We start from the raw sequence: 16351 nt of genomic DNA on the forward strand, positions 1-16351 counted from the left end.
GAAGTCTGGCTACGCTCCTGCTATTAATAGGCATTAATGACCAATTATTGGCTAAGTTACTCATGTACTTGCACCTAGTCGGTATTTTATAAATTGCACACATAGGTGGCTCAGGGGCGTGTCTGGCAATTGAACACAAGAGTTACAGAATGTCTCTATTTACATGCTTAACTGCCTACAGTTAGGCGTGGAAAAGAAAAAGTACACAAGGACCTTCAAGCAGTGGCGTACCAAGGGGGGCGGTGGGGGCGGTCCGCTTCGGGTGCATGCCGCTGGGGGGTGCCGCGGTGCGTGCCTGGCTCCAAGTTCGCTATCTTCGCTTGTTCGCTGCAGCTCCCTCTGCCCCGGAACAGGTTACTTCCTGTTCTGGGGCAGAGGGAGCTGCAGCGAACGAGCGAAGTTAGCGAACTTTTCGGAGCCGACAGGCACACGCCGCGGCACCCCCCCAGCGGCGTGCACCCGGGGGGGGTGTCATTTCGCCAGGGGGGGAGGTGTCATTTCACCGGGGGGGGGGGGGGGCCGCATCAGCGATCCGCCCCGGGTGCCATCCAGGCTAGGAACGCCACTGCCTTCAAGACTGGGATAATCAAAAGTTCTTTTTTGAAAGAAGACCCGACATGGGCCGTGTTTCAGCGAGCATCTGCCTATAGCAGGGGTCAATGAATGTTCAGAACTCCTTAGTGAATAATGCAGACCAATCTCTAAAGAGCGACGGCACCGATGGTGTTCTTCATGCAAGGCACGCTGATATTTATCTTGGATGATATTATTATGTTTTGCTCTTTAGAGATTGATCTGCATTATTCACTAAGGAGTCCTGAATGTTCAATGACCCCTGATGCAGGCGGATGCTTTTAAAAATGTTGATTAGCTTGCTAAGCCAATTAAGTTATGCGTGTTATTATAGAATATGCCTGGATTTTGACGCAGATTTCTAAGTGTATTATTATATAGAATCTGGCCCTAAATGCCAAAATTATCCAAGATGTATTCACCACACATTAAACAATCCTACATAATAAAAAGCACCTCCAACGTTCTGAAGCTGACTCCGTGGCACTTAAACATTGAAGCATTCGTGCTCTCCATCTCATGAATTGATGTCAGTACTTGCTGGTACATAACCAGCGACACTGACCAACCACATGAAAGCAGCACGAGGCACACCAACGGACTGAAAAAAACAGCCCAAACAGCGTACCCGAACGTGAACGACACGTTCTGCCCTCCCACCCCTCTCGCTCTGCTTCGGAGTCCTGCTGGTATGAAAAAACAGCCACCTGGCTCAGTTCCTCGTGCCATGTCCCGCCCTCCTGCCCCTCTCGCTCCGCCCTCCCGCCCTCGGAGCCCTGCTGATCTGAAGATACAGCCACCTGGATTCCTCGCGCCATGTCCTGCCCTCCCACATCTCTCGCTACGCCCTCCCACCCTCAGAGCACTGCTGATCTCCAGCTGAAAAGACATTGGCCGTCGCTACAGCAGCACACCTCCTGACTGAAGAAAACCTGTCCCGTGTGCTGCAGGCATTGATACTGCCTGCTCTGCCTCGCCTGTATTCATCTTGGACCTCCTACACTACTGCAGGCTCCATCACTGTGCCTACCTGCTGTCGAGGTAAAAGAAATCCAAACTACAAAAACAACTTTTGGATCAGGAGGTGATAAGGTGCAGGGCTGGGCTGCAGTGGTGTGGGGACTAGCCAGAGTGGATTTCATGTCACTCTCTCTAGGGGGGGGGGGGGGGGCTGGAACTCGGGGGAGGGAGGGAGTGTCTGGAACTCAGTGGAGGAGAGGGGTTTGGAACTCGGGGGAGGGGCCGAGAGGGGAGGAGGGGGGACGACGACCCTCTGGCACACACTCTCTCTCTCACACACACAATCTCTCTCTCACAGACACACTCGCACCCAGTCTCAATCTCTCTCTGTCACACACACACTCGCATATTCACTCTCTCTCTCTCACACAGTCACTCTCATGCATACTCTCTCAAACATACACACTCCGAGGAAAACCTTGCTAGCGCCCGTTTCATTTGTGTCAGAAACGGGCCTGTTTTACTAGTAAATACATATATAGTTATAAACACGACACAGCCATGTTTCGCCTTAGCATGGTCTTCATCAAGGGCTATTAAAAGACTGTGAATAGATATATAAAAATAAATATAGAAAATGTAGCTAATACTGTTGCAGATGGTAATACAAATCATAAAAATTACTAAAAAAAATCTTGCAATTATAAACCACAGGAGTGGCCTAGTGGTTAGGGTGGTGGACTTTGGTCCTGGGGAACTGAGGAACTGAGTTCGATTCCCACTTCAGGCACAGGCAGCTCCTTGTGACTTTGGGCAAGTCACTTAACCCTCCATTGCCCCATGTAAGCCACATTGAGCCTGCCATGAGTGGGAAAGCGCGGGGTACAAATGTAACAAAAAAAATTTCAGTCAAAAAACATGCATATAAAAGGATATACCATGTAAAATACATGCATAAGAGATATACCCCAGAGGTGAAGCCACAGAATGTCACCTACTGGTAAAAGCTGTAAGAGATGAATTCATACATAACAGGTAAAAAAAAGACATAGGCCTAAAATGCTTCCTTCCTTAAAAAACAAACAAATATTTGAACAACCTTAAAACCCCTGGTAGGGCAAAACATGGCCATGTCAGGCTTTTAACTATTTATGTATTTATTGTTTTATGTGTGGTGAATAAATTTGGGATAGTTTTGGCTTTTGACCTCTATGATCTGCTGTTTTCTCGTTTATTCTGGATCTTGTGGATCGTCTGCCCATTTGTTTTCTGGAACCAGTAAAGAGTGTCAGATGATACACATAATCTGGGCCAGTGCAGGAAACCCACGGCATCTTAGTGTAAAAGCAAGGCGCAGTGCCCCTCGGTGCACGGAGCCGACATTAACATGGCACCGTGCACCGATGGGCCTGCATGTCCAAAGCAGAGGGGAGCGAGCGAGGGGGGAGGCCAGGACCCCGCCTCGCAGATGCTCCTCGCTGAGAGGGGCTGGAACAAAGGGGGGTTTAAAACCCCTGGGCTGAGCTTGGATGGCCTCTTCAGCGTCCGAGCACCAGCCAGCACCCGGCCCTCCCATCCCTGAGTGAATATGAATTTGTACTGTTTATATTTGTCGCAGCTTTGGTGGGGTACCCAAGCCTGATGGTGTAAGCTAGACAGCTGGGATAGCTGTGCTTATGGTTGAGATCCCTTGCTGCACGGCGGGGAGCTCTGTTTATGATTGGTCAGTCTTGCTGTGACGGCGGACTGGGTTGGCTACTAAGCCGCAAGCTGATTGGCTTGGGTATACCTGGGGGTTTATGTTTATAAAGTTGTTTGGATTTAAAATAAAGCTGCGGCCAAGTTGTGCCATGTTAAGAAATTACCATGTGTCTCGAGTTATTATTATACATTGTGACGAATACCCTGGGCCCGAGGGGTCTCGGTTGCCTATGTTAAGTCATGGAGCACCATGCTCTCCTCCACAGAAATCTGAATCATTTTAAGGTAGGATCTATCACTCAGCATTCAAAGCCTTATGGCTTATAGTTTCTTGCATTTGATATACTTCTAGCAAAATCTCTTATGAGATCAAAAAGGCCATCAGCCAATATGCAAGACCTGCCTCCAGCTGTCTAAGAGAGAAATCTGGATCCTGATCTTGATCTAAATCCTCTGAATCCAACAAAGACAGGAGAAATAGAAATAGGAGCTTGAAGCCCTAAAACAGTGTTCTTCAATGCAAGGCCCGTGAGCCAATGGTTGCCCCTCAGGGATCTCTTGGGCACGTCTGCAGTCCTTCTAAATGTATTTTATTCTATTTTTTGTCACCAAATGTTGGGCATCTTTCTCATGCCCCTTCCCCCTAACCTCCTGTGGTCTGGCATCACTCAATTTGGCCCTCCTTCCCTGAGTCCAGTATCTTCCCCCCCCCTCCTGTCTGCCTATCTCCCACCCACCTGATGGTGTTACAAACTTGATTTGAGTAGTGATTCACTACTACTTCTACTTATCATTTCTAAAGCACTACTAGACGTATGCAGCGCTGTACACTTGAACATGAACAGACAGTCCCTGCTCGACAGAGCTTACAATCTAATTAGGACAGACAGACAGGACAAACACGAGATAAGAGAATATTAAAGTGAGGATGATAAAATAAGGGTTCTGAACAAAGTGAATAAGGGTTAGGAGTTAAAAGCAGCATCAAAAAGGTGGGCTTTTAGCTTAGATTTGAAGACGGCCAGAGATGGAGCTTGATGTACCGGCTCAGAAAGTCTATTCCAGGCATATGGTGCAGCAAGATAAAAGGAATGGAGTCTGGAGTTAGCAGTGGAGGAGAAGGGTGCAGATAAGAGAGATTTACCCAGTGAACGGAGTTCCTGGGGAGGAATGTAGGGAGAGATGAGAGTGGAGAGGTACTGAGGAGCTGCAGAGTGAATGCACTTATAGGTCAATAAGAGGAGTTTGAACTGTATGCAGAAACGGATAGGAAGCCAGTGAAGTGACTTGAGGAGAGGGCTAATATGAGCATAATGACACTGGCAGAATATTAGTTGTGCAGCAGAATTTTGAAAAGAATTGAAGAGAGAGATGGCTAAGTGGGAGACCTGTAAGAAGCTAGTTGCAATAGTCTGAGTGTGGATGAGGGTTCTGGTAGTGTGCTCCAGTGGCGTAGCTACGTGGGGCCTGGGCCCCCGTAGATTTCAGCCTGGACCCCCTCCCGGCGAACCTGCCCCCGCCGCCACCTACCTTCGTTTTTGCTGGCAGGGGACCCCAATCCCTGCCAGCCGACGTCCTCTCCATCCTGCTCGTTCTGTTCTCTGAGTCTGATGTCCTGCACGTACAACGTGCAGAACGTCAGCATGCAACAGAAGGAAGAAGACTTTTTTGACTGCAGCAGGACGGAGAGGACATCAGCTGGTGGGGATTGGGGTCCCCCGCCAGCAAAAGCGAAGGTAGGCGGGAGGGGGGGGGGGCGGCAAAGACGGGGGTGGCAATGGCGGCGGGGGAGGGCGGCACCGGGGGGGGGGGGGGGTAAAATGTGTCCCCTCCCCTCGGGCTCTGGACCCCCCTCCCACCGAAGTCTGGCTACGCCCCTGGTGTGCTCAGAAAGGAAAGGGCGAATTTTGCTGATATTATAGAGAAAGAAACGACAGGCACTCTCCAGGCAGCCCCAGGGGCCTTCCCTCTGTGTGTCCCTCCATGCGGCAACAGGAAGTTACTACAGAAAGAGCCTAGAAGAATTGGTGCTGGGAAGAGGATCAAGGTTGTAGACTGTCTGGTGACTGGTAGGTAGGCAGCCTGGGAGGGATGCCAGGGAGGGAATGGAGGGCAAGGAAAGAGAAAGATCAGACCAGACTGGGCAGAAGCAGGAGGGAAGGGAGGGAGACGCCAGAGTCAGGGAGGGAGGGTGAGCAAGAGGCCACAGTGAATGATGCTGGACTGAGGCAGTGGGGGTGGGGGGGCTGCTTACCATGGGATGCGGACTCAAAAAAGGAAAGAGAGAGGGGAGAATCTGGACATGGGGAGGGAAACAGACACATCAAAGAGATGCTGGATGGGGAGAGAGCATAGGGACAGGGACACAGAGAGGCATTGCTGGACATGGGGTCAGATAGGGATACAGAGCAGTGTTGCTGGATACAAAGGAAGTGAAGAGAAAGGGAGGAAATGGTACACATGGCTGGAGGGGAGGAAAAGAGAAGATTTTATTTTCAATTTATTAATTGAAATATGTCAATTTTGAGAATTTACATCTGTTGTCTTTATATTTTGCACTTTCAGGAAGAAATGCATTTCCTTCTATTTTTCCAGTGTTGTACTGCATGCAGAGTCTGACATCTTAGGGTCTAATTTGTCTAATATAAGAACAAAAGAATAGCCATACTGGGTCAAACCAATAGTCCATCTAGCCCAATATCCTGTTTCCAACAGTGGCCAATCCAGATTACAAGTGAATGGCAGAAACCCAAATAGTAGAAGCATTCCATGCCACAAATCCCAGGGCAAACAGTAGCTTCCCCATGTTTATCTCAATAGCAGACTATGGACTTTTCCTGCAGGAACTTGTCCAAACCTTTTTTGAACCCAGATACATTAGCTGTTGTTACTACATCCTCCAGCAATGAGTTCCAGAGCTTAACTATTTGCTGAGTGAAAAATATTTCCACCTATTTGTTTTAAAAGTGTTTCCATGTAACTTTATTGAGTGACCCTAGTCTTTGTACTTTTTGAAAGAGTGAAAAATCAATTCACTTCTACTTGTTCTACACCACTCAGGATTTTGTAGCCCTCAATCATATCTCCCCTCAGTCATCTCTTTTCCAAGCTGAACAGTTCTAACCTCTTTACCCTTTGGAGTTCCATCAGCTTTATCATTTTGGTCGTTCTCCTTTGAACATTAGTACTTTTAGTTTGTGGTCCTGTATTTGAAGAGGGACTATCTGTGTTCTGCATGTCGAGAAGCATTGTTAGTGTCACAGTCCCAAGTGAGAAGATATTTGTTGGCTCTCCTTCAGCCCTTTCAGACCCAAAACAGCCCCGACTTAAAAATGAACAAAGATCACTGCCCTAAAGCATCTATTGTAGGGTCCTGCAGAGGCTTTAAAGTGATACTGCCTTCCACAGCAACTGTAGACTTCTTAGAGACCAAAGTGACTAGAAAGTCTACCTTCAACTGCAGAAACTTCTTTTTCTCAGCTGGAAGCATAGAATACAATTTAGACATAGCCCTGCTTTCCTAAAGACCTGCATCAGGGGACTCTCCAGAATAGCCTTACGAGTTGTGAAGGCTTTTGGTGGCCCCTTTTGACCTTGCATAATGGAATCCCCCTGCAGTGAAGATAGCTGAGATGCTGAAATATCCAAGGCTTCCATACTGAGTAATTAAGAGTGGGAGTTCTTCTTTCTTAACAAACCTAAAGACCTTAGGGTCATCTCCTCGGGAGGAAGCTCTCTGTCCTCCAGAGTCTCTTAGGAAGGAAGCCCTAGAAGCAACTGAAGAAGCATCAGCTCAGACCTCTGAATGTAAGGACTATGCTCCAAAACTTCAGGCTGTTCCAGACAGATCCTTTTTGGAGGCACTGTATCAGAAAGCCATGGGAGAGGCAGGGAGGCAGTCTGAAGCTGATTTCAGCTAAGAAGCCTGATAAGAGTGACTAAATAAAATCTGGAGAGAAAATAGAATGAACGTCCTTTGTAGAAGGCAACCCTGAAGCGTATGCCTGTTGTTGAAAAGAAGGTAGTTTAGATATCACTGAGGTGGCAGCAGAGGTACCTAAAATGGCTACTGAACCCTTGGTTTCTATGGGAGGACCACAAGGCAACTCAGTGAGCTATGAAGCAAAGGCAGAACATGGATCTAAAATGGCCACTGACTCTGTGGACTATGAGAAACCGTGGGCCAGGTTATGAAGTTGTTCAGTAGATGCTGAGTGTTCTACTGCTTAGTATGCATGTGTAACCCGGTCTCACCCGTGTACTAGCTGCAGTTCCGGGCCACAAACAAACACATACTTGCAGTTCCTTTCTCTCAGGCCACTCTTACCAGATTCATCAGTTCCAGTTCGTTTGCATTCGAGCTTGGGAGTGGGTCAGTGGTCCAGAGTAACGATCCAGGGATTGGGGGAGAATACTACTCTGTTCTCAACTTCTACGCAACCCTTCGGTCCAGGAACCACACAGTACTCCAAGGGCTTTATAGGAACTTTAACTTTTATTGGAAAAATATTGCAACAGGCAGCAATTTCAGATCCAACAAACGGAAAACATCCACTTATTGTCAAACCAGTTTAATTCAATTTCTTCTGTTGCCCTGCTTGAGCACTCCTGTACCACTCTCCCTCTTGGGTTATTTACAGGGCACTCTTGAGCTTGGGGCTATGTACATATATACAAGGCTCCTGTCCATGCCTATCCTGTAGAGAGATGTTTTTTTCCAAAGTCTGCACTCCTCCTCACTGTATAACTTCTCTGTATCAGGCTCAGATCCCCAGTCTGATTCTCCTCCAGTGATGACTCCACTCTGGTCCTGGGATGAGCTCTCCTAGCTCCGGTCCCCTGCTCCCTGGCTGGGCCTTCCTCTACCCACCCATAGCACACTCTACTCCTGGTTGCCACTTGCTGGAGCTGCAACCGGCCTCTTACAGTCAAAGAATATCTCTGCTTTCCAGGATTCCCTTTCTTTCCTTCAGGTCTACGGCAGGGGATGTGAAGGTAATTTAAACCTGTAGGCAACCAAAGACCCTTCTAAAGGACACGCCTCCTTATCTCCTTCCAGTTTGCTCCCCCTGTCAGGGCACTATCTCTGCATTTTATTTTAAAACTATTTCCCTTGGGCTGGGCTTCCTCCCACCCCAGTGACTCTCTGCAGGGAACTTACTCTTCTAGTAATCCTCAACCTAACAGATGGCTGTCATCAGGATGGGAGCAGGATGGCCGCCTGTCCAGCCTGAGCAGAGAGTAAGCTCATGTTTCCATGAAAGAGTACAGCCAGAACACAGCAGATTGCAACAAGGAGCTATCCACCTCAGTCAAGCCTTCTGTCCAAGACTACCTTTCGAAGGAAAGGAGGTAGCTGCCTGAATAGTATTGCTCTTGGCCTTTGAATTTAGACCAGGGTTAAAAGGATGAGGTAATTATATCAATCATATTCCTACGTTAGACCATTTTTAACTCTTACCAGAGATAGGCTGAAGATTTATTTAGGTCACTGAGAGGCTCATTTTCAAAGCACTTAGCCTCCCAAAGTTCCATAGAAACCTATGGAACTTAGCCTCCCAAAGTGCTTTGAAAATATGCCTCTGCGGGGCCCTTTTACTAAGACACGCCCAAAAGTGGTCTGTGCTGGTGTAGGTGGTGCGTGTTTTGAACGTGCGCTAGTCCATTTCCTGAGCATGCTTGGAAAAAAAGGGATTTTTTAATGTGCCGATAAATGGATGTGCGGCAAAATGAAAACCAGCACACGCCCATTTTCGGCCTGAGACTTTAATACCACCCATTGACTTAGCGGTAAGATCTCACGCACTAACCGGCATTAAGCCTGCTGATTACTGCCGGATAAGGGCCCCAAGGTAGAAAATAGAACATATTTTGTACCATGTGTTTTAGGCACGTGCCAAAAATGGAATTACTGCCCAGGGCACGTGGTAGCTGGGCAGTAGTGCCAATTTGATGCGTGTTGGACATACGTAGGTGCCTATGTGCCTTTGTAAAAGGGCCCCTTAATCGTTCTTTCTGTATGTTAGATCTCATTTCAGTGAATTTAGTTTTGTTCTGATACCATAGTAAAATGGATCCTTGATTTAAATAATGGTTCCTTGTCTCAGGGGGTGATGCCTAGGTGTTTAAAAGAGGTGGTAGAGACCCCTTGTTTGAAAAAGGAAGGGCTGGATGAGAAAAATGATGCTAATGTTAGACTGATTTTCAATCTACTGTTTTAAAGCAAACTTGATTGAAAGAGAAGTAATGCACCAGTCAGGTGGTTTTTATCTGCAAGATAATGGTTTTGCTTGATGTTGTGCAAGCAGAATTTCATTCAGGAAGTGGTACGGAAAGCTTGCTGGTTGCATTACTTGATCAAATCTATTTTTATTTGGACAAGGGTGTTCCTGTGTTGCGGCATTTGATCAGTGGAATCCCTACTGTTGTTAGAAAGATGTCAGCAATTAGGAGTGTGGGGTAGATTTTTGCAATGGATTTCATCTTTCTTAGATGGATGGAGGTTTCAAGTCAGACCTGGAAATTATCAATCTGTTTATCATTCATGGTGGTGGGGTGTTTCTCAAGGCTCCCCCTTTTTGCCGCTCCTTTTAAATATCTATTTTCAACTGTTGGAAAGTTTAGTAAGCAAATATAATATTGAGGTTTATTTATACGCTGACAATATATAAGTGGTCCTATCTTTAGAAGGCAATAAAATCTGACAGTAGAAAGACTGAATTTATACCTGTAGGAGGTGAAAGAGCGGCTCCAGACTAGTGGTTTGGTGACAAATGCTGCCAAATCTACTTGCTTAGGAAAGGGAGCCACTAGACAGGAGGATCTGAGGATTCTTCCCAAGATGGATCAACTGATACCTTGGGTTAAATCTGTAAAATCATTGGGTGTGATTATGGAGCCCAAGGTTTAGATTGGAGTATATTCACCCTAATTCTATATATGATGCTTTAAATTGCATGTGCAAAATTTGTATGTGCATTTTAATTGATAAATGAACCAATTAGGGCTGATTGGGTGCTAATAATCAATTATCAGTACTAAATGGCATTAATTAAAATTTACATGCACATTTTTATGCACCAGGATCCATACGTGGATATGAAAAGGGAGCATGGTCATGGGAGGGGCATGGGTAGATCGGGAATTTGTGTGTGGCTTTATAGAATAAGGGAGATCAGTGCCTAATTTAGGGGTGAGAATTTACACCAGGTTTTATTTGGCATATATCCTCATGCCTCAAATTAAGTGCAGATCCTGGTGTCAAATGCTATTCTATAAGCAGTGCCCAACTCTGAGTGACATTTATAGAATAGCGCAGGGGTGGACTGACCAGTCAGGCAACTGGGCAATGCCGAGGGCCCAGAGGCTCTAGGAGACCCAGAGGCTCTTCCGGATGCCCGCCGCACACTACAGCCCTCCCCAGTCCTACATTTAAAGGCGCGCCGCTGGTGATCTAGTGGCCTCTGCGTGGGGGGGGGGGGGACATGTTCTTTCCTGACTGTTGTGCTGCCGCTATTCACCCTGCCCAGCACTGCCGTATTTTAAAAATGGCGGCCGAAACTCCCTGCGGAAGTCTTACGAGACTGTCGAGACCTGCGAGACTACCGCAGGAAGTGTCGGCTGCCATTTTGAAAATACAGCGGTGCCGACAGGCGGGGGAATAGCGGCACCACAGTGGGAAAGAAAGAACATGCTTCCCCTTCCCCCCTGCAGAGACCACCACACCACCAGGACCCTTTAGGTAGGACCGGGGCAGCAGGGACATTGGCTGTGGCGGTAGTGGGGCAGGTGCACGGAGGAAGGAGGGGTGTTGGACACTAACCGGGCGGAGGGCCCAGACCACCCTCAGTGCCCAGGGGCCCAGACCACTCTCAGTCCACCCCTGGAATAAGTGCTTAGTGCAAATTTTTATTGGTGCCTAAATTTGGGTGCCATTTATAGAATTGAGTCCATTATGGCTATAATGAGAGAGGCTTTTGTAAACTGAACTCCATTTATCCAGAATAGGCTCAAGAGGTTGTGGCGTCCAGGCGTCCTGGACCAACTTTTGTTTTTGCGCCCCCTCGTGTCCCACCTCCCCCTGCCCCGCCCCTACATTGCATATTTTATTCCTCTTTTACTAGCTTTAAGGCCCCAGCCCCCACCTACCCGATTTGTTTCTCCTTTATTTTTCCCAGCTTTTCTCTTGCTGCCTCAATGCCCTGGAATGTCCTTTCCTTTCAACAACCCTCCCCTTCAGTCCAGCTCTCTCTAGAAACTCCCCCCCCCCCCAACAGCAACTTCCAGAATTCCACCATCCCTTCCCCCAAACAGCAAATTCCACAAATCTGCCCTCCCCCCCCCCCCTACAGCAACAATTCCACCCCCCCCTCCCCCGAGACTCAGAACAAGACTGGGTCCCTTACCTGCTAAAGTTGTGGTGGAAAAGCTGTTCTTTTCAGGCTGGCAGAGCAGCAGTGGTGGCAGGCAGTGGCAGAAGAGACAGGCAGCGCAGGCAGTTGGCAGCCAGCCAAAAAATGCTTCAGTGTCCTGCCTCTACCTGCAAGGCACACTGGGATTGGATGCCGGAGTCCAATCCCAGCACCAATCCCAGTGTGCCTTGCAAGTTGCAACCAGCATGTATTCCAGGAGGGGGGGGGGTGAGAGGGGGCAGTTCCAAGGTGCTCCTTGCACCTATTAATAATAGATCAGCTCCAGTGTTCATGTCAGCATCCAGTGGAGGGAGGAGGGAGAAAGCAAGAAGAGGAAAGCATGAATAAAGCTGCCTGGTGCCCATACCGCCTCCATATTGGGAGTCAGGACAGATGGTAAAAGAAGCTTTTCTTTAATTAACCTATGGGCCAGTGATGTCACAGGCTCAGGTGTTTGCTGCCCTTTAGCACCGGTGCCCTAGGCCAGAGCCTCACCTTGTGCATAGGCTGAGCTGGTCCTGCATTCATTAATTAAAGCCATTTTTGGAGGATTCTGTTTTACCTATTGTGGTTCAATTCCAGTGAATTTCAGTTAATTGGGATATCAATAGAAATCAAACAAAATAAAACATGGAAAAGAAAATAAGATGATACCTTTTTTATTGGACATAACTTAATACATTTCTTGATTAGTTTTCGAAGGTTGCCCTTCTTCGTCAGATCAGAAATAAGCAAATGTGCTAGCTGACAGTGTATATAAGTGAAAACATTCAAGCATTACTATGACAGTCTGACAGGGTGGGAGGGTGGGGGTGGGTAGGAGGTATGCATGGGGACATCAAAATATCAAGCAACTACCACCTAACACCCTTCTGGTTACAATGGATGTAGAAGCACTATACAACAACATTCCACATGCAGATGGCATAGCTGCATGTGGGAGACTCCTAAGAACATCCACACTGAACCATCAATACTCACCAGAAACTATTACAAAATTAATCAAATTTATTTTAACTCACAACTACTTCCGCTTTAACAATGATATCTATCTACAAATAATAGGCACTGCGATGGGCACCAGGAGAGCACCCCAATATGCCAACCTTTTTATGGCTGAGCTGGAAGAGACATTTCTGAATACACACCAGACCAAACCTCTAAAATACTACCGGTACATCGATGACATTTTTATGATTTGGACGGAGGGTGAAGAAACTCTGAAACAATTTTATTCTTCCTTCAATACATACCATCCTACAATCAGATTCAAAATTGACTACTCCCCAGAAAAAGTCAATTTTTTGGACACCACGGTCTCAATCAGTGATGGCTGTATACAAACATCTATGTACAAGAAACCCACAGACAGATGCAGCTACCTCCACAACTCCAGCTTCCATCCTTCACATACAAAAAGATCCATCATTTACAGCCAAGCCACAAGATACCACCGTATCTGCTCTGACCCAGGGGGACAGAGACAGACACCTTAAAAGCCTGACTGCATCCTTCAAACAGAAAGGCTACAACCCCAAAATAATCTCCAAGAATATTGCCTCCTCCCTCAAAACACCCATGGAGAATCTACTACAGTACAAGGAGAAAAAAGCCACAGACAGAATCCCCCTTGTAGTGACATACAATCCAGAGCTGGAAAAACTGAGGAAAATCATAAGAGATCTACAACTTCTACTCCAGGAGGATGAATTACTGAAAGAGATATTCCCATCCCCACCGGTACTGGCCTTCCGACAGCCACCCAACTTAAAATACAAGCTAATCAGAAGTAAACTTCCATCACAGACTGAAAAGGAACAGAAGGGCACACTTCCCTGTAATTTATCCAGTTGCAAACTATGCCAAAACATTTCACAGGACCCCACAGTCATCCACAAAGGAAAGATATTTAACATAAAGGAATCTTTCACTTGCTCATCTTCCAATGTGGTATATATCATTCAGTGTAAAAAATGTAACGAAGGATGCTATATTGGAGAAACAGGCCAGATGCTTAAGACAAGATTCAATTTACATAGACATCACATGAACAATACTGGTGCCAGTAGGGCTCCCACCCCTGTTGGTCAGCATTTTACAGGACCAGGACACTGTACCAGTGACTTCACAGTGAGAATCCTGAAAGGTAACTTTAAAACCATACAAGAACGTAAGACCTTTGAAGTCAGAATGATTGAATATTTTAACACCCAACAGAAAGGACTTAACAAGGATCTGGGTTTCCCAGCCCATTATAAACCATAAAGCTGTAAGTCTCTGTTGATCACCCCTCCCCTCACCTATCCACACCCATCCTGTTAGAATATCAATGATATGCTTTGATGTCCCCATGCATACCTCCTACCCACCCCCCACCCTCCCACCCTGTCAGACTGTCATAGTAATGCTTGAATGTTTTCACTTATATACACTGTCAGCTAGCACATTTGCTTATTTCCGATCTGACGAAGAAGGGCAACCTTCGAAAGCTAATCAGGAAATGTATTAAGTTATGTCCAATAAAAAAGGTATCATCTTATTTTCTTTTCCATGTTTTATTTTGTTTGATTTCTATTGATAACCTTAAGAGTGGACTAACGCGGCTACCACACTCCTCTAGTTAATTGGGACGCATTGCCCCGAAAAAGCAAAGCTGACATGTTATTGTTAAAAAAAGAGTCAGTACAAGTGATACAAGTCAAAACAATTATTTATTGTCCAAACACAAACGTGGAAGAAAAAAAAAAACAGTGGTTAAACAAAGCAATTAATTAATGATGTTGACAAAAAATTCTTGACAAAAAATACTTTCTTTTAAAACCAGACAAGAAATCTTTGTGTAGGAAAATGCCTCTGTACGTCAGTGGACTGAAATTACTTTAGCTTGCACAGACTCACTGAACTGACTCTTCACTGGCAAAAAAAACCTGCTGAAATTTTACTTATGTTTTATCAATTCAATTGTTTACAGTAATTTTTTTTAGTAATTTTCTCTTGCATTTTATACTTCTGATTATTCTAGATACTTTTAAATGAAGGAAGCAAATCCACTCAGTCACAAGAGAAAGACCTAAAGCTTTTACTTATCTTTAGGTCTCAATGAGCCTACGGGGTCCTGTTTCAAGTTTCTCTAAACATCGGCTTCATCAGGGAACATTTCACTATTCAAATTGTTTAAGACTGTGCTTCCAACTGGGTCTGTGCTTCAAACATTTGTCCATTAGCGTCCTTGTCCAATGCTTCCTGCAAAACCCAAAGATGTCTCGTTAGTCTCTGGAATATATTTCTGCATGTAGTCTTATACAGCCAATACTATTGCAAAACGATTCAATTCATCAATTAAACACAAGCTTCACATTAAAGTCTATGTGACTGGCTTACTCGTCAGCGTCCTTATGCGTATCAGTTGTTGTTACACTAACAGAAAAGGTGCCAACTTTTAAAGGTGAATGCTCATTGATACAGTGACATCAGACTGTCGTCATGACGTGAGAACGGTTTTTAAAGGGGCACTCTCACCCAATCTACTCACAAACTTGTATCACTGTGGATGCTCTAAAAATCCTTCTCCATTGGGAAGAGCACTCACAAAAAAAGCTGCCCATTGAATTACTGTGTTCAGACCTTTAGGTTCTAAAGTTTGCAATTTAAAAATCCAGTGCTGTGTTATCAAAATCTCAGAACCTAACAAACAGATCCCTATTCAGACACATGCAGAACAGAGACAGGCCCTCAAATTCTTCAAAAATTAACCTGAAATCCTAAGAAGTTAGACTCTGCATGCAGCACAGTACCAGAAAAACAGAAAGAAACACATTGCTATACATTGCAAAATAAGACAGTAGATGTAAATTCTCAAAGTGGACATATTCCAAACACTAAAATGAAAATAAAATGATGTTTTTCTACTTTTGTTGTCTGGTGACTTTGTTTTTCTGATCATGCTGGCCCAGTATCTCATTCTGCTGCTCTCTATCTGTCATCTTAACTCCGTTTCCAGGGCATCCTTTCCATTTATTTCTTTACTTTCCTCCTTTCTTCTTAATTTCTTGCCCTACATCCATAAGTAAAAGCTGGGTCCTCCGCAGACTTGACTGGAGGAGGTATAGAGTGTATCCAGCTTCTGCCTATTTTCTCCATCCAAGTGCAGTTTTTCTCCTCTCTTCCTTTTTCCCTCATCTCATCTCCTTCCTCTCTTTTCCCTCTCCTCCATCCATATCCAGCATTTCTTTCTCTCCCTTCCCTCTCCTCTATCCATGTCCAGCATTTTTCATCTCCCCCCTCCATTTATGTCCGTTTCTTCTCTCTCCCTTCCCCTCCATCCATGTGCATCTCCTTCCTCTGTCTTCCCTCCCCTCCATCAATGTCCAGAATTTCTCCTCTCTCCCCTCCATTCATGTTCATCTCACTTCCTCTCTCTTCCCTCCCCTCCATCCATGTCCAGCATTTCTTCTCTCTCCCTTCCCCTCCATCCATGTGCATCTCCTTCCTCTGCCTTTCCTTCCCTCCATCCATGTCCAGAATTTCTTCTCTTGTCCCTCCATCCATGTCCTGAAACTTTCATCTCTCCCCTGCCCTTCCTTCCATCCATGTCCAGCAACTCTCCTCTCTCCCCTGCCCTCCCCTCCATCCACCCATGTCCAGCAACTCTCCTCTATCCCCTGCCCTCTCCTCCATCCATCCATCCATATCAAGCAATTCTCCTC

Source organism: Microcaecilia unicolor, chromosome 1 (assembly GCF_901765095.1).
Source record: "Microcaecilia unicolor chromosome 1, aMicUni1.1, whole genome shotgun sequence".
Taxonomy (NCBI): domain Eukaryota; kingdom Metazoa; phylum Chordata; class Amphibia; order Gymnophiona; family Siphonopidae; genus Microcaecilia; species Microcaecilia unicolor.